The sequence below is a fragment of the Crocodylus siamensis genome, chromosome 4 (genome assembly GCF_052110815.1).
Source record: "Crocodylus siamensis isolate JL-2025a chromosome 4, ASM5211081v1, whole genome shotgun sequence".
NCBI classification, from domain to species: Eukaryota; Metazoa; Chordata; order Crocodylia; family Crocodylidae; genus Crocodylus; species Crocodylus siamensis.
This window is the reverse complement of record NC_143398.1, coordinates 37588707-37608000: the sequence shown is the minus strand read 5'-3', so window position 1 is coordinate 37608000 and position 19294 is coordinate 37588707. Positions and strand designations below refer to the sequence as shown.

The window sequence follows — 19294 nt, the reverse complement described above, 5'->3', positions numbered from 1 at the left end:
GGGGGCACCCTTGAAATCCCCTTAAGGTTTCCCGCTCTCTACATGCCTGCCACATCTTGATGGAAGTATTATAAGCGAGAGACTGACAATTTTTTTTGTATGTTGGGGTCCTCTGCCACCACTGGCCTTGACCCCAGTCTCTCTCTAGCTAGGCCTCCCCATCTAAGCCCACCAGATAGGGTTTGACTCCAAGGCTCTAGCTCTTTAGTTTTGGGGCTTGTGGCCCTTCTTTTTGCTTCAATCTGGAATACAGCCTCCCTGGCCCAGAGGCCTGTCCACCACCCCACAGCCAGCGGGTCACAAGCCCAAAGCTGGGCAAAAGCCCCGGACCTCCAATGTCCCAGTTAAAAAGGAAACAAACAAACAAAAAAACCACACACAGTTGCACCCTGGGCCACCCACGCCACCCTGGCTTTTTAGGCTTGCCCTGTCTGGCACTGGGCCTGTGCACCCCGAACACTGTGCCTACTGCGCCACAGTTCCCATGCTATAGTGGGGCTCCAATGAGGCCTACTCCTTCCCTAATAGCCTCACCCAAACTACCAGTGTTGTTCAATAACAAAAAAAGAAAATATGAACCATCCTGTCCATGGGCTATAACCACCACTAACAAAATATGATTAAAGGTGGCAGCATGCCAGCTTACAGTTTCTCAGGGGTTTGTGCTTCTGCTCCCCCACCGTCTGCTACAGTCCTTCTGGGGTTGCTGCCGCTTCTCCGGGAGTCCTCAGTAGTTTCCCTCCTGCAGCCACTGGACTGCTCTCCAAGCTTCTCCAGGGAGCTCTGGGACACACTCCTTCCCCTTTTGGTTGCCAGACTCTACTACTGCCCAGCCCAGGGTTTTTATAGTCCTGGCCTGCGCCCTTCTGGTGAGCTGACTAGCTGGCCAGGGTCAGCTTTTAACACCCCGCTAACCACTATGCTGTGGCCAGAAAGTTCTGGTTTTAAAGGGGCTGACCTGCCTTCTGGTAACAGGGCTAGGATTCCCTGTTACAATATTCCAGTCTCCCACCTTTTACAGGTTCTGCTTTATGTAGTTCTCTGCTTTCTTTAGTCACAGTAGCTCAAGATGTCTGCAACCCTCTCCTGTTCCTTGGTTTCCAGCACATATATGTGCTTGTGCCAGGTCTTTGCCAACATCTCCTACTTCTCAGTCTGGTCTTGTAGGTCTTGGCTCTGTGCTCACAGGTGGCAGGGGACCAGCCTCACTCCCCAGCTTCTTCCCCTTTCCCCATGGCCTGGGGGAGCTGAGGGGAATTACACCTCCCTTGCTCGTTATCAACTGCTTGATTTAGTCTCTACCAGAGGTGAGAAGGTGTAGAATCTGCTGGTCTCCTGCCATTTTAAATGTAGTTCTCTGCTTTCTTTGGTCACTCCAGCCCAAGTAGTCATTCTCCTATTCCCTTAGTTCCATCTCTAGGACATGCATGTGATGATTGTGTCAGGTCTTTGCCAACACTTCCCACCTCTCAGTCTGGTTCTGCAGGGTTGGGTGCCAGCACACTCATCTGTGGAAGGGGGGAATTAAAGCCTCTCCCAGACCCCATGCTCCTGCCCCCTCCACTCCACTCCACTCCAAGGTCTGGCAGGGGCTGCCCCTCCCATGGCAAACCTGGCTGCAGTCCCCAGCCAGGTTTCCCACCCCCATCCCCTTGTCAGCCAGCCATCACTGCTCTGGCTGGGGTGGCGGGGGGGCAATGCTGCTCTCTGAAGCAGGCAGAACTGTCCAACCCAGGGCTGCCACACATTCTGGTATGCTGGGGGCCTGTGATTTAATTTAAACCAGGAAGGGGTCTGGGACAGAAGTTCCATAAACTGGTTTAACATCAATCAGTTAAGTCTGATACTACATTCAACCAGGTTTATCTTAAACCAGTTTTGGCCATTTTGAAACTGATTTATGTGCACTGAATTTACGTTGTTACAAGTTTAAATCAGTTTCTGATCACTTAAACTGGTTTATGTGTAATTTCTGTCCCTAGTCTAAAGGCATGAGCTTTATTTTAAAGTGTTTGATCCAGGCATCTTTTCTACTTTATTTAGTAAGAAGAGACCAGAGACAGTAGTTCACATTGTAAATTGACTTCATGTACAATACTCTTTCATAAGTGGGGGTGAGGGGGAAAGACAACCAAAGCAGGAGGAGCATCAGAAGTGTTTATCAAAATAGAAAATGCATTCTGGCAACGGTATCTCATTCTGTGCTGCATACTTTTGATTAATTTCTTGGTGTAGTGACTTGAAGTATGAATATGAGATTTAACAAAATAGATCATTATAGACAGTAACACATGGAGATCCCAGTCCTCTTTTGAGAATTGTATTGGAACACCAGTGCACCCAAGCTGGACTGGGAGCTCTGATTCCAGGCCAGAGGCAGAGATACTGTTAATGTAATGCAAGTCATGTGTTAGTAAATAGGTATAAGGTGTAAGAGATTGTAAGAGAGTCATGTCAGGATGACTTAAAATGTTTTGTGACTCCATGTTTGAGGATCATGAAACTGAAGAGAACATCCAGGGTCATTGAGTCATTAAGTCAAGAAATCCCCAGAATCACCACTTAGAATGTTGGTCTACCAATGCAAGGAAAAGTATCCAAAACACTAAGAACACAATATATAAATAAAAGCAGAGGTGAGAAGTGTCCCTTTAATACTTTGGTAATCAGTGATGGGGAAGTAGTGTAATAAGAAATATTTTTGTGAAAGAAAGGGAAGAATAGCACCCTACTGTTGCTTTTCTTTTTTTGCATTCCTGTCTTGTAGCCCTTTGTGTAGGTATAATAGTTCTACCAAATATTGTATTTTCTGGCATGGGGTTACACCAGTAGATATGTAGTGTGTAGGAACCTACCAAAATTTGTGAGAGTGGGCAGTGCCCATGAAATACAGCATTTCATTTTAGAGAAATAAAATGCTGGCTCCCCAGAGAAAGCCAGAAGTCCTTGGGGCACTGCAGCAGCTCATTGGAGTGGGGAAGGGGGGCTCCTTGTTCAAAGGACTGCTGGCAGGATGGCTACTGCCCCTTACTGCAAGTGCTGTTGTCATGTGGCCCCACTCCCTCCACCCTTTGGCGATGAGGGTTCGGGCTGTATGATGGACAGCCCTAACAGACAATCAGCAGTGAGGCGTGGGGTCACTGGGGACCTTGGCCAATCAGATGTGTTGAGGGGCATGTCACGAAATGGGTGCCAGGCTCTGTGTTCTGCCCATGAAATCAGGAGCAGGTGCCCTGAATTTGGTAGGTCCCTAATAATGTGTAAAGTATGGCCTGCTTTATGTGTTCTAAATCATGAGATGTTAAAAACAAATAAATATCAGGTCATTTTTTTGTTTGCTGTATATTTTAGGGATCATGTTTTCAAACTTTTTCAGTACCATGAAAGCTAGAAATGTTTTTTCTTAACACCTGAAAATATTCTTGTGTGATCATAAAATTTCAGAATCCATGAGTATTTGATCATAATTTAAACTTGCAACAATATGTATATTTTGCAAGGGCCAGAAGAGAGTGAAGTTACAGCATTGACTTGTATTGAATTTACTTAATCTTTTCTGAACTATTTTTCTTTTATAATTATTCTATAGTTTATTTTTTTCTAATTTCTTCAAAGAACTATTACATATGTGGCAGGTAGTCTTAAAATATGCAGGTTTTATATTGTTTTATGGGAAACATAAAATATTTTTTAAAAGTTGTTGTCTGCAGCAGTCCCTCAGTATCATGACTTATTGATGGGGCTCGAGCCAAACCAATTCTTGAGCCACAGACCCATCTGCAGATGTTGCAGGTCTTTTTCTACAGGGGAGAGTAGGTCATAGGCTAGGACTCCTTCCCTTTTTTTTCTTTCTTTCTCTTCTCTGTTTTGAGGGCATGATACTTTACCTCAAAATGGGCAGCTGCTTAGTTGAGGTTGTAGTGCCATTGGAGTCAGTCAGCAGCCACCCCGCTTCAGATCTTGATGTCGGAATCCATTTTCTTGAGGTGTGTCTTTAATGTGTCCTTGTATCATTTCTTCTTTCCACTGCAAGATCTCAAGCCATTATTAGATGTGACGAAACTACTTGTATTGAGAGTTGGGGAGTTGTGCAAAATGTCTGGTCCAGCATAGTTAATGTTTGAGGATCACTGTCTCAATGCTGGTAACATTGGCTTCAGCAAGGAAGCTGGTATTTGTGTGGTGATTGTAACAGGGTGAAGACCAAACCCTGTTACTTTGGGACCCAGGGGGATCACAGATGGGGCAAGAACAATGATTAAGCCAGAACAGCTGGGGATGAGTTTAGCACCAGGAGTGGGTTAGGTGAATGAAAACAAAAGTGGAGAATGACTACGATAAAAGACAGCCACCCATGGAGAGAAAGTTTCCCTCCGGGCACTACAAAAGAAGGTTGAGGCAGAGAGACAATGAGGGACAAGGAGAGTTCCAAACTCACAGGCTGCTGAGTGAAAGCAACCATGGTAGCAACCTGCCACATGGAAAAGGTGAGATAAGAAATATTGCTTACCAGGCCAAATAGCAACTTCAAGGACAATCCCGGTAGTGACAGAAACTACCTTGAAATAAGAGAAGGAAAGATTTATTAACTGAGTAAGGGAAGGTTGAGAAGGATGAATGGGACACTGGCATCAGGAAAAGCGGTGGGGTTTCAATTGCACATCTGCTGGGCTTTAACTGACTGGCATAGAGAAAACTCAGTAAATGAATTTTCTTCAAATAAAACCTACTGGTGGTCACCAAGCATATATTTTGTTTCTGAGATAATCATTCTAATTTCTCCCATCTAAAGTCATGGCAGGTGAGTTCCAGAGTGAGATGGGGAGAGGCTCATCTAACCCCCTGAGACAGTGAGTTTCCCATTTGATGAAGATTTTCTGGAGGTATCATTGGTGAGACCTCTCCAGATTCTTGACATAACAACTGTCAGTCACCCATATTGCACATCCATAGAGGAGGGTAGGGATGTCTGCATTGTAGACCTGGATCTTGATGTCTTTTTGGAGCTAGCAATGAATAAAGACATGCCAAAGCAGTTTCCCAAAGGAGGTACTTGCACACCAGATCTGTGCTGGATCTCATCAATGTTTAGTCTCTGAGACAGGTGGCTATTGCGGTAGGGGAAGTGCTCAGCTACCCCAAGGTACTATCTCTTGATGGTAATTTGGGAAGAGGCTCACATTCATAGCCCAGGAAGGCTGATAGAAAACTTCAGCCTTCTCAGTGTTAAGAGACCCAACGTTTGTGCTGGATCTTTTTAGAGAAGCTTACTCATCTGGAGGTTTTCTTCAGTGTACATAAGGATGGCATAGTTGTTCATATATTGAAGATCAAAGATGGTTGTCTTGAGAACTTTGGTCTTCAGTCAAAAAATCTCAGGTTTGAAGAGTTCTTCATACTCAATGTCAATTCCACAGAAAAGGCAGTTCTTAATGAGAACGAAGATGACTTAAAAAAATGGAGAACAGAGTCAGGGCAATGACATACCCTTGCTTGATCCTGGTTCAGATGACCAATGGCTCTATCTCTGATCTGCTGCATTGAACGATTGCAGTCATCTGGTCATGGAGGAGCCTCAGGATCTTGATGTACTTTTCAGGATATCTGAATCTGGCCAGTACAGCATCCTTCTCCTGAGCAAATGGGTGGAGCACAGTCTTGTATTTGTGAACTCCATCTTCAGATAGAGCTACAAGTACAAGATGACCTGGAGACATCCTTGCTCTAATGGCAGTTCTTCTTTCTTGTTGTTCACCATTTTGGTTATTCATTGGGGTGTGAATATTCCATGTTATGAAAATCATTATCGAGTGATGTTTTTGACTAGAGAGGGAGTGATTCCAGAAGTAGAAATGATCCTATGTTTAGGGTACCTTTTTTTAGCCCATTCCCCACATGGAATGAGCCTGAATCAGACTGCTCAGTCACAGTAACAGCTGCTGAATTGCACCCCTGTCTCTAACCTAGGTGCAAGACAGCCATCAGACTGCTGCTGCCTGTGTGCAGATTTGTGGCTGGAGACTGTCAGATTTACTGGTCTAGTCTGCATCACCACTGGTCCATTGCTGCAGGGCTTTTGGTTGTTTGTACAGGAGAGCATATTGTTTCCTGTGGTAGGAGCCTGTGCATGATTTGGTTTAATGTGAGGAAGCTGGTACATAGAAGCAGCAACCATAGGATCTTGGAAATCTGAGCCCAATGGCAAGGGAGAACGCTAGACAGCAAGAGACCTCCATCTTGCTGCAGCTTTCTTCAGTATTTACAGATGTTGCAGTTCTGACATCTTATTGTACCTGATCTGCTGCTAAGGACTTGGTTGGACCATGGTTTGTCTGAAACCTCCCCTCAGGCCTGTTCACCATGGGTGACTGCCTGGAACGTGCGACACTGGGCAACATAGCTCAGAGAATCATTGCATACACAAACCTCCTCCTTACCAGAAGGTTTTGGCCCATGAAGAGGTAAAACAAACAAAAAAAATAGTGTAAGTCAGGATACTGAATTTTCTCTGTCCCTATTCTGAATTTGAGTGATCTACATGTTTTTCATCACTTTCAAGAATTTGGGTACAGCTGATGATTTCTTTAGGTGTTCCTGAAAAATAGATCTGAATTAGATATTTGTATTCTTTGAATACTCTACACAAAGACATTTTCCATATGCTCAGAACCTAGGGTTTTAGCAGAGTAGCGGTTTTACGCTTGATGTAGCACTCAGTGAAAGAGATAGTGATTATATAATAATGACCGTTTTGGTGGAAAGTATTTTGAACATATGCTTGACTCTTACAGAAAAAAACCCTTGAATGATAAACTGCAAAGTTGTGATGAGAAACTGAAAAGTTAAAGGGCCTGATTCTTACCCTCACTAGGTCCTGTTTATCTCATCTTGGAAATGTACATTTACTGACACTTTAAGCTCTCTTTATACTCCTAGTGTAGTGGGAAAGCCTTAGTGCAAATCAAGTCTAAAGTATTGAAGACCCACATTAGTTTAGAATGCTTGAAACTGTAGTCATTATACAAGGTGTCTCATTTTGTGTAGCTTCATGCATGACATCACATTTACTACTATGAAAAATATTTCATTACATTTGCACCTTTACTAATAATTTTATATGACCATAAAGTTGAGCCTAAGGTGATGTGCTCAGCCTCAAGCAGCACTAGCCTCAGATATGGCCACATGATAGCTGTGGTAGGGGGTGGGCTAAAGGGCATCTGAAAAATGTATTTAAGTGCTGAGTGAGGGTTGCCTAGGTTGTTTGCAGTACTTGGGTTTTTAAGTTTTGGGGAGCAGTGAGTGAGATTAGAAGGCTGAAAGGATTATTAATAGTTAATGAAAACTACATGTGTGTATTTGTGGAGGTGTCTAGGTTGGATAGTTTGGGGGAGACAAGAAACCACTGAATTCTGGGGGGATGTTTTGAGGAAGTCAGTGACACTGTCAGGGGAAAAAGATGGAAGTATCTGAGTAGCTGGGTGGAAACTGGAACCAACTGAGAGGTGGTTGTCTGGTTAGGTGAGAGTGTAGGGGCAGTAATGTAATTCTGTCTGTTACTATTCCCTCATTGCCAGTTACTGCTTCTGTCACTTCTGGTGCTTGCTGGTGATTGCCAGCATCTCCTGGCTTTAGTCTTGATCAGCTCTAGCAGGAGTAACAGATGGATCCATCTCACTGCCTACTGAGCTGTCAATGTACGTGGACCCCACTCTTGGCCTACAGCCTACTCAGGCCTCAGTCAACATACCTGGGCCTCGCTCATACAAGCCTCCCACTAGGCCCTGCTCATTTAGGCCTTGGGTCCCCCTGGCCCTTGTGTTGTCACCCAAGCCTCACTCTCATTCAGGCTTTGGGCCTCAGGCCCTCCTGGCCCCTATGCTGTTGTCCAAGCCTGATGCTTTTCTGTCAGGGTGTGTTCCCTTAGCTTTCCTCTCCACAGGGTCACCCACGAGGCATGGGGGCTGAGGCTTTCTGGTACTCCATACTCACCTTGCACTAGGGAAGCACAGGTGTGGCATTTCCTGGAGAGTGCCCCACCACAAGCAGCCCTGCCATACCACCCTTCCCAGCAGGGTGTAATTTTAGGTCATTCCCCAGGACGGCTGCAGGCCTACCTGCCCTGGTCTTACTTCCTCTCACTGGGGTGCTGGATGTTCTCTCTGGGATGCTTATTCCTAGGCACTCTGATGCAGCCTCCACCTCAACCCGTTTCTCATCCTGGTTCCAACTGTCTCGTACCACATTATTTATGGTATCACTGATTTCTCCCATCAGGCTGTGCTTCATCCTCCGTCACTTTGCCTGCTTGCTGACTGACTGCCTATCCTCTCTTGGCAGTAATGCCCTCCCCCACATCAAGGGGATTTTCAATATCTTTTAGGCTCTGGCCCCACCTCTAGGCCAGTTGGGGTGCCAGTAGCTCTCCACAGCCCTGGCCTGCCTCTTGTAGTGGGCTTACTTGCCTTTTGGCCTGTCAGCCCTGGCCCGTTTGCATTGACCAATCAAGAGTCCTGGGTCACTCGAAAAGCAGCTGACTCCTTTCCTCAATAGGCGTCTCCTCCGGGGCCCACTATAAAGCCAGCAACTCATGCCAGGCTTACCTAGAGCCTCAGAGATCTTACATTTGAGCCCCTGGCCCCACCACCAGTTCCGATCAGGGCATGCCTAGCTCCTCAGTAGGCCCACAAGTTCTAAGCCCCTTGCTAGGCTGGCCTGTGCTTTGTTTAGGCCTAGGTGTACATAGCTTCTCCTCTGCCCCAGGCCTACAGCAACTTCTTTGGTGCTTGGGACCATCCTGGGTCCCTAGAAACCTCTACCTTCCCCAGAGTGTTCCTGGGAGAAGAGGAGCTGTGGCTGGGTGATGTTACTCTGGCAGCATCCCTGCAGCAACTGCCTGTCCTGCTCCTCAGGGCCTGCTCTTATACTGTGGCTGCTCCACCCTGATCCAATCAAGCAGTCTCGTGGCTGTCATGTGATCACCTGCTTGGTTCTGCAGTCACGGCAAGTTTCTGTAAAGCCTGCTCAAGCGCTTAAAGTGGCAAACACCCAAAGGTGCACCACCACACACCTCCCTCCTTAAAATCCTTTGGGGGGAGGGGGATTTCTGCCTCTCTCTCCTGAATGCTTGTTTTGGGCCTGCATAAGCCCTTAAAGTGGCAGGCACCCAAAGGTGCTCTGTCACAAACTGGGTTTAATCCACCAGCCTCCACAACATTTTGTGGCAAAGAGTTCTACAAATTAATTTAATGTTAAAAAAAAAAAAGTTTTCTCGATACTTCTAAACTTCCAACCTAATAGTTACATTTTGTGTCTCCTTGTTCTGGTATTGTGAGTTAGCAAGCAATAAATTCCTATTTACTTTGTCAGCACCATTTAATATCTGTAGACTTCTATAATGTCCATCCCTTTTCGTTCTCTGGAAGTGTCTTTTTTTTTCTAAACTAAGAAGTCCTAGCTTATTTAGTTTCCCTTCTTACAGAACATCCTCTATATCCCTTATTATTCTGGTTGCTTTTTTTTCTAGATTTTTAGGGTCTTCCATATACTTTTTGAAGTGGAGGGACCAGAGCTGAATGTAAATGTGGATTTATCATAGATTTATAAAGAGGCACAATGATACTTTTTGTTGTTTATAATTTCCTAATTAATTTCTAATGCTTTATTTGCCACTTTGACTGCTACTGAACACAAAGCTAATGCTTTCTGGTGAACTTGGAATCCAAAATTACTCCAAGATATTTTTCTCCTGTTGTAAGGAGCACATTAGTGGCCTTGGCACAAGTGTCTACCTCTTGTATACATCCTCCATTATATATTGATTGGAACAAACTTTGGATAACCTTGTACAGAGACAGGCTTGTAATGCCAGATACTATTTTGTCCCCGATGTAAACAGAAAAGCACTAACTTGTGTTTGACCATAGGAACACAAACAAAACAACTGAAGCCCATTATCATAAGGAATAACATTCACTGTCAAGAGTTGAAACCTACCTATTAACATATGAAAGTTCATCCTAGTTAAACAGTTGTTAAGTATTTATCATAAATGCTTCACTTAGCTGGGGAGGGGTTTTTTATATCACACCCTTTCATTAACATATACCCAGTGAGGTTGTAGATAGATACATGCCATTTTATATCTATGTGCATTTATATACATGCTCTAGGAGTGGGCTGAGGGGGAGTGCTTTAATTAAAGAGGCTTTGAGAGCTGCTGTAATAAGAATGCCTGGAGTGTCATGTATATCAGCATCCCTGCATTGAAAAATGGCAGCAGAGGTGCTTTAATTAAAGCTTGTTGAACAAGCTTTAGTTAAAGTGCCCCCACCACCATTTTTCAGTACAGGGATGGTGATACACATGATGCTGGATTCTGCTGGAGTGTGATAATTACAAAATTCCAGCCATCTTAATTAATTGAGTCTGCTCCGATGCGTTGTAATTACAGTGTGCCACAGCAGCCTCTCTGCATGTGTATAGGTGCCTGCCCCCGATTGTAAACCTGGGGGAAGGGGAGAACAGCAGGCCTGAGTGGCTGGGGGAACTAGTAAACTAACAGGAGCTCAGATCCTGGGATCTGGTGCCTGGTCTGAATGCTGTTCAAAGTTATGTTTAAATCTCCATTTAAACACGCGATGCTGCGGCTAATAAAGCGATCAAAACGCTGGCTTGCATCCATAGATGCTTCTTAAGCAAATCCTGGGACGTCATTCTCCCCTTGTACTCAGCCTTGGTGAGGCCACAGCTGGAGTACTGCATCCAGTTTTGGGCTCCACAATTCAAAAAGGATGTGGAGAAGCTTGAGAGAGTCCAGAGGAGAGCCATGCGCATGATCAGAGGTCAGGAAAACAGATCTTACGATGATAGGCTGAGAGACATGGGACTCTTTAGCCTGGAAAAGCGCAGGCTCAGTGGTGATCTGATGGCCACCTATAAGTTTATCGGGGTGACCACCAGGATCTGGGGGAACGTCTGTTCACCAGAGCGCCCCAAGGGATGACTAGGTCGAACGGTCACAAACTCCTGCAAGACCGTTTCAGGCTGGACGTAAGGAAGAATTTCTTTACTGTCCGAGCCCCCAAGGTCTGGAACAGTCTGCCAGCGGAGGTGGTTCAAGCACCTACATTGAACACCTTGAAGAGTAAATTGGATGCTTATCTTGCTGGGATCCTATGACCCCAGCTGACTTCCTGCCCTTTGGGCAGGGGGCTGGACTCGATGATCTCCCGAGGTCCCTTCCAGCCCTGATGTCTATGAAATGAAATCTATGAAAGAGATTCTCTTGCGTTGAGAGGCATGCCCTCTCTTGATTCCAGGGCCCTGTGTGGAATAAAGGGCTTCCCTTCATTTGTAAGGCAACAGTTAAATGAGAGCTCATCATTGCATATGTATATTGTTTGGATTATTTTTTCTGTGCATCATTTTATGCTTATCAACACTGAATTTCATCTGTCATTTTGTTGCCCGTTCTCTCACTTTTTATGAGATCCCTCTCTAATTCTTCAGTCAGCCTTGTTCTTTACCAGTTGGAATAATTTAGCCACCTTACTTTTCACCCCCTTTCCACATGATTTATCACTTTTCCCAAGACAGATCCCTGAGGGACCCTACTATTTACATTCCATTCTGAGAAATGACCACATACGCCTATTCCTGTTTTTCTGTCTTCAAGCTAGTGTTTGATCTATAAGTGGACTTTGCCTCTAATTTCATGAGACCCAATTTCAGTAATAGCCTTTGTGGGACTTTGTCAAAGGCTTGGAAGTTAAGATGTATATCAAATGGATCACCCTGAACAACATCCCTGTAGATGTCCTCAAATACTGGAAAAGTTAGTTAAGTGACCTTCTTTTAGAATAGCTACACAGATTCCACCCTCCCCCCCACAAGTTGTTGTGTTCACCCACATATTGAACAATCCTCTTAAAAATGATTACTTCCACCAATTTGCTAGGGGCAGAGGTTAGACCCATTAGCCTGTAGTTCCCTGGGTCCATTCTGAATCTTAAAAGATTAGTGTCACATCAGAAACTTTCCAGTATTGAGGCTGTTCTTAGTGATAGTAATTACTACAGTGTGTGGGGGGGCAATTATTTTAGATGGAGGGCTGCTTACTGAGTTTTGGCAAGCCATCGAGGGCCACATGACTGACAGCCAGGGGCAGATAAATATTAATTTTCTAAACTTTTTAGGGCCCCTGCGGGCTGGATAGAATGGCTTGGTGGGCTGCATCTGGCTCACGGGCTGCATTTTTTCCACCCCTGTACTACAGTAAGTAATTCTACAATTCCAGATTTGAGCTCTTTCAAGACCCTAGGTTGAATGTCATTAGATTCTGATAATTTGCTGCTGTTTAGTTTATCACTGTCATCTAAAACCTCATTTACTGGTACCTCAGTTTGGGTCAGTTCTACTGCCCTGTCCTCTGGGAGGAATGGCTCTGGTGAAGGACTCTCCCAAACATGTTCCATAGTAAAAACTGCACAAATCTCATTTAGCTTTCCAGCAATGGGCTTTATTCCAATAGAAACTTTCAGCATTCAGAGGTTTAGGAAGTTCTGACTAAAACTTTACCCCATCTACCATGTTCAAAGCTGCTGGTAGAACTTTCCTCCAAGAATATGTCCAATCCCCTTTTGAACTGTGTGATGGGAGCCATCCCTGAGGTCGGTCACAATGGTGGCCCACCCACCTGTCTAGGGCAGTCTGCCCTGTCTGCTTTTAGCTCTCCTTTTACTCCTTGATCACTCAGTAGTCCAGCTGACACTGACAGGCTTTTTGCTATTTTTATTACTCAGTAACAAGGAAGATATGCAAGGTAAATATTACTTGAGGCAGAAATGCACATGATTAATATTTCTGAGATACAGGTACTTTAACACTGGAATTGGCTCAATACAGTTCTACTATAGTATTTTTTTTTTCATTTCGTGTGAACAGAAATTGTGGTATGCCAAAGATAAGTCATTATCTATGCATGTGAAACTAATATATTTTAGATTAGATTTTGTTTTCATTTGCCAAGCCCTGAGTTTGGGTTTCCTGTCTTCCTTTCAACAGCTTATGACAGAAAGAAATCAATACAAGGGGAGCAGAGAACATGAGGAAAATGTCTGTGCTTGATCATAATTGTTTGTTAGTCATTTTAGGGAACTACAAAATCCCTCACACTGCAGGTGTAATTTTTTGATTATGGTAACTTCCTGAAAATTTGAAAAATGGTTGAGTGGTAACAGCAGTTTCAGGGTGCAAAAGTTGGAGGTTAACTTGAGACGTTTTTAAAAAAATGAAATGTTCAATAACACTTTTCAACTATGAAGAAATCTCTCTTAAACAAAAAAATAATAAGTTAAGAGGCTACACATTTGACATGGCACAAATGAATTTCATAGACATTGGGGCTGGAAGGGACCTCAGAAGATCATCGAGTCCAGCCCCCTACCCAAAGGGCAGGAAGTCAGCTGGGGTTATAGGATCCCAGCAAGATGAGAATCCAGTTTGCTCTTGAAGGTGTTCAATGTAGGTGCTTGAACCACCTCCACTGGCAGACTGTTCCAGACCTTGGGGGCTCAGACAGTAAAGAAATTCTTCCTTATGTCCAGTCTGAAACAGTCTCGCAGTAGTTTACGACCATTCAACCTTGTCATCCCTTGGGGCACTCTGGTGAACAAATGTTCCCCCAGATCCTGGTGGTCACCTCAGTAAACTTATAGGTGGCCATCAGATCACCACTGAGCCTGCGCTTTTCCAGGATAAAGAGTCCCATGGCTCTCAGCCTGTTGTCGTAAGTCTGTTTTCCTGACCTCAGATCATGCGCATGGCTCTTTTCTGGATTCTCTCAAGATTCTCCACATCCTTTTTGAATTATGGAGCCCAGAACTGGATGCAGTGCTCCAGCTGTGGCCTCACTAAGGCTGAGTACAAGGGGAGAATGATGTCCAGGGATTTGCTTGAGAAACATCTATGGATGCAAGCCAGCATTTTGATCGCTTTAGTAGCTGCAGCATCACATTGCAGGCTCATGTTCATCTTGTGGTCAGTGATGACCTCCAAGTCTCTTTATTCTGTAGTGCTAGCCAGCGTAGCACTGCCGAGCCTATAAGGATGCTGCCGGTTTTTCCTCCCAAGGTGGAGAACCTTGCATTTTTTGGTGTTAAACACCATCAGGTTCTCATCTGCCCATTTGCTGAGCCTGTCCAGGTCAGCCTGGATCACCCGCCTGTCTTCTGTCGTGGATGCTTTGCCCCGAAGTTCGGTGTCTTTGGTGAATTTGGCCAGTCCGCTCCTGACTCCAATGTCCACATCATTAGTAAAGATGTTGAACAATATTGGTCCAAGGACAGAGCCTTGGGGGACCCCACTGGTCACAGGACACCACGATGAGTGACTGCCATCAATTACAACCCTCTGGGTCTTACCACAGAGCCAATTTCCCAGCCAGCAGATCATGGTGGACCCAAGGCCACAATTGGCCAGTTTTGCCAAGAGGTGATCATGGGATACCAGATCGAAGGCTTTTTTGAAGTCAAGATACATGACATCAATCTCTTCTCCCTTGTCCAGGTGATAGGTCACCTGGTTGTAGAAGGAAATGAGATTGGTCAAGCAAGACCTACCCACAACAAAGCCATGCTGGCTATCCCTTAGGATGTTGGCGTCTGCCAGTCCATTAAGGATGACCTCTTTAATAAACTTTTCTAAGATCTTTCCCAGGATAGAAGGGCCTATAGTTAGCCAGATCCACTTTCCCCCCTTTCTTGAAGATAAGCACTACATTGGCCTTCTTCCAGTCTTTGGGCACTACATCGGAGTGCCTGGAGTTTTCAAAGATCTGTGCCAGGGGCTGGGCTATGACGCTCGCCAGCTTGTTGAGTACCCTGGGGTGTAGATTGTCAGAGCCAGCTGACTTGAAGGTATCCAGCTTCTCGAGATGTTCCTTCATGAGGTCAGCATGGAGGGCAGGGGATCTCCCCCACTCGGACCTCCCTGTCTTGCAGTGGGCCTGGGCGTCCCATGGGACTGATGAAAGACTGACACAGAGTACCCATTTAATAGGTTGGCTTTTTCCTGGGCATCAGTTGTCAGTTGCCCCATCTGGTTCAGCAGGGGTCCAACGTTGCCCTTGCTTTTCCTTCGGCTCCCCACATATCTGAAAAAGGACTTTTTGTTGTCCTTGATGCTCGAAGCTAGTTGGAGTTCAGTTGCAGCTTTGGCTTTCCTCGTATGCTCCCTGCAGGACCGGACCAGTGCAGAATAATCCTCCTTGGAAATGAATCCCATCCTCCATCCTTTGTAGGCTTTTCTTTTTAACCTTAGGAGGTCTGCTGGGTCCCTGGAGAGCCAGGCCCTCTTTCTGCCTTTCTTTCGAGATGGAATAGACTTAGCTTGTGCATTGAGGATTGCTCCCTTGAGAAGCAACCACTCTTCTTGAATGCTCCTCTCCGTGGGGTCATGGTCCCTTACGGCCTGACTGACCAGCCTCCTGAGCTTGTCAAAGTTGGCTTTTCTGAAGGTAAGGACTTCCATGTTGCTGATTGACTTGCCAGCTTTACGGCGGATGGTGAAGGTGATCAGCTCATGGTCGCTGTCACCCAGCTTCCCATCGATCACTAGGTCACCGATTAGGTCATCCCCTGTAGCCAGTAGCAGGTCGAGCAGTGCTTTACCTTTTGTTGGCCCATAGACTTCTTGAGTCACGTAGAGGTCATCCACGCATGAGAGGACCGCTCAGATTTTGCTGAGTGATCCTCCCACGAGATGTCCGGGTAATTGAAGTCACCCATGACAACCATGGTCCTGGAGCATGCGGCCTCAGCCAGCTCCTGGGTGAACTCCTGGTCAAGCTCAGGACTTTGGGTGGGAGGTCTGTAGTAGATTCCCACCGTTGTGTCCCCTGTGCCGTGTTCCCCACAAATTTTAACCCAGAGGGTCTCTAGCCATCCACCCTGGTCGCCAATATCAGCTTGCAGGGACATGTAGCTTTCCTTAAGCTACTTGCAGAATGAAATACTGCATGGTGAAAGAGCTGTTTTTAACTATTATACAGTGTCTTGGTGTGTCCCAGATGCTTGTCAGAAGTTGTAAGGAGCCATGATCCCAACCCCAGAGAGCTTGCATTTCTTCAAGCACTCATGTGCTTAACTCTAAACACATGCATACCTGGTGACTTACTATGCATATACTAAGTCTGTATAGGATTTGGGTTCAAGGTACAGTCCTTGAAATAGCTGTGTGAGAGCTATTACATTTTTACATTAAAAAGGAATGTATAGTTATTTTTGTAAATGAATGACATCTTAGAAATATTAAAATACATATTATAAAAATCTGCAATAATCCAGCATCAGTAAAATAATGCTGAATATAGCATATATAGACGTATCTATCTATATATATAGATCTCTACATAGATAGGTATAGATATATATACCTATATATAGATAGATCTATATATTTGTGTGTGTGTATATATCTATATATGTATATGTGTGTGTATTAAGAAGTACAGAATATTTCTCACTGCAGAGCAGTCTCTTTGCTTTAATAAAAATAAGCAAAGCAATACTCAGTTACCACAAGGTAGCACTTGTTTGAGTTATATTATGCTGGAGGTGCATAATGAGTTCAGAGAAATTGTTCCTGTGGGGTTTCAGTTTCATAGTTTCATAGGGTCAGAAGGGACCTGAGCAGATCATCTACTCTGACCCCCTGCCATGGCAGAAAAGAATACTGGGGTCAAACGATCCCAGCAAGATGTTCATCTAACCTCCTCTTAAAAACCCCCAGGGTAGAAGTCTGCACCACTTCTCTTGGAAGTTGGTTCCAGACCCAGAATAGTCCTCCCTGGTGATGACCCCTTCTTTCCATTGGGTGTAAGCCTCCTTTTTGGCAAGGAGACATTCCCGGATGCTTTTGGTGAGCCATGGAGGCTTGTGTGCTCTCCTGCTCCCTTTGATCCTCGTTGGGATTACCTTCCTTTGGGCTTGGAGGATTGTCTCCTTAAGGAGCAACCACTCTCCTTGGACGCCTGGCTCCCCTCCTCTCCGGGACCTCGGTGCTTCTCCAACTATCCTCCTTAGCTCATTGAAGTTTGCCCTCCTAAAATCTAGGGCCGCTGCCTTACTGCATGCCTTTGCCACCTTGCGCTGGATGGTGAATTCCAGCAGGCGATGATCGCTGTAGCCCAGGTGGTCAAGCACCCGCATTCCCCTCACCAGGTCATCACCCGTGGCCAGCACTAGGTCCAACAGGGCATCTTCCCGAGGGGGCTGTGCACCTCCTGGGTTAGATGGAGGTCCTGCATTCTGTCCAAGAACCTACGTGAGCGGTCAGACCTGGCTGACTGCTCTTCCCAGCAGATGTCTGGGAAGTTCAGGTCCCCCATGACTACCACATCCTTAGCCTTCACTACCTCTGTGAGCTGACCCAAGAATTCCTGGTCAAGCTCTTCTCCCTGGTTGGGAGGTCTGTAGTAGACTTCCACCGTTAAGTCTCTTTCCCCTCGACTGCCTTGTACTCTAAGCCAAAGCATTTCAGAGTGCGCCTCCCCCTGACTCCTTGCTTATTGACGAGGATGTGTATTCCTCCTTAATATAGATTGCCACACCCCCACCTTTCTTTCCTATCCTGTCCCTCCTGTACAGCCTATAGCCCTTGACATTCACCGCCCAATCATGCGTTTCATCCCACCACGTTTCTGTAATCCCCACTATGTCCGAGCTGGTGTCAGCCAGCAGGAGGGTGAGTTCCTCCTGCTTGTTACCCATACTACAAGCGTTTGTGTAGAGGCATTTGAGGCCTCCTGTGGATGTGTGTATTGACCCCCTAGTCCCAGCATTACCCTGGCCCCTATCTCTTACCTGCTTATTTGCTTCGCTTGTTGGTCTGGGCTGGGTTGTAGTTGTGGGTGCTGCTTGGTCTGGCAGTCTGATGTTTTTTCCACTGTCATCTTCCCCTTCCCCCGACGAGCCTAGTTTCAAGCCTGCCGGAGGAGGTCTGCCAACCTAGAAGAGAACACATGCTTACCTTTAGGGGAAAGGTGGAGCCCATCCCATCCCAGCATGTCTCTTGTCGTGATGTGCCGATCATGGCTGAGGAAGCCAAAGCCCTCCTCGAAGCACCATTCCTGTAGCCACCAGTTGGTCTCTGTGATGCATTTTTCATGCCGTCTGCCTCATTGACTCACTGGCAGGATAGAAGAGAAAACCACCTGTGCGCCCATCTCCTTCAGCACTCACCCCAGAGTGTGGTGGTCCTCCATCGGGCAATCAGGGCTCCTCCTGGCCGCATTGTTAGTGCCCACATGGACTAGGACCATGGGGTAATAATCGGTGGGCTGGATTATGGTTTGGAGCATCCCTTTCACGTCCTGAATCCTCGCTCCAGGTAGGCAGTATACCTCGTGTGCAGAGGGGTCCTGGCGACAGATGGGGCCCTCCGTACCTCTCAGGATGGAGTCACCAATGACGATCACGCGATGCTTCTTCCTCCTGGCCTTCTTGCCTCCTTTGGCTTGCACGGGATGCGGTTCGTCCTCTCCTTCCTCCTCCTCCTGGGCTGCCAGGGCTTCATACCTGTTCTCCAGCTGGACTGGAGGAACTGGTGCTGCCGTGTTTCAAGCAGTCCTGGCATGGGAGGTGACCATCTGCCACTTTGCAGTGGAGGGCTCATCTTGAGGTGCATCCTCCTTGGTCGTACGACCCTGCAGGGAAGGAAAATATTTGTCAATTTCCTCATCTGCCTCTCGGATTCCCCTCAGTCTGCTAACCTCCTCCTGGAGCTCCCTCACCTGCGCCTCCAGGTCCCTAAGGCGGGCGCCTGCAGGTCAGGTTTAGGGGTCTCCAGTCCCTGCCCCCCCAGGCCTTGCTGGGCAGCTCCCGCAGGCCAGGGGATTGGGGGACGCAAGCCCCGCCATGGGCTCTGTCTGGGTGGAGGCTTCAGACAAGCCCTGGGAGGGCCGCGCCCCCGGGCAGGGGCCCTGGCAGCACTCTGTGTCGACACCATCATAGGAGTTGCTGAGTTTCTAGGTGAGTTCAGGTCCTCTGGCCCACGCTAACAGGAGTCAGCTTCTGGGCCCCTCCTGCTCCCCCTCCGGTGTGAATGCTGGTGCAAACACCAATGCGCTCTTACAGACAGCCCCTGTTTGCGCACTCTGTTCGCGTGGCTCGGGAGCGTGGCTCCCTACTGGCTCAGCTAAGAGGGATCCGGGGGGCTTCCCCTCTGGATCTGGCTCAGCTGTGTTGGTCCCTGTGCCCCACTTACCTTAGGGGGATCAACTGCTGCTGCCCTC

The 19294-nt window shown here is 46.5% G+C and overlaps 1 pseudogene; it reads right to left on the bottom strand.

Moving 5' to 3' along the window:
• Window positions 1-5365: 5365 nt before the first annotated feature.
• Window positions 5366-19008, bottom strand: LOC149865633 (uncharacterized; annotated as a pseudogene).
• Between the last annotated feature and the right edge of the window lie 286 nt (window positions 19009-19294).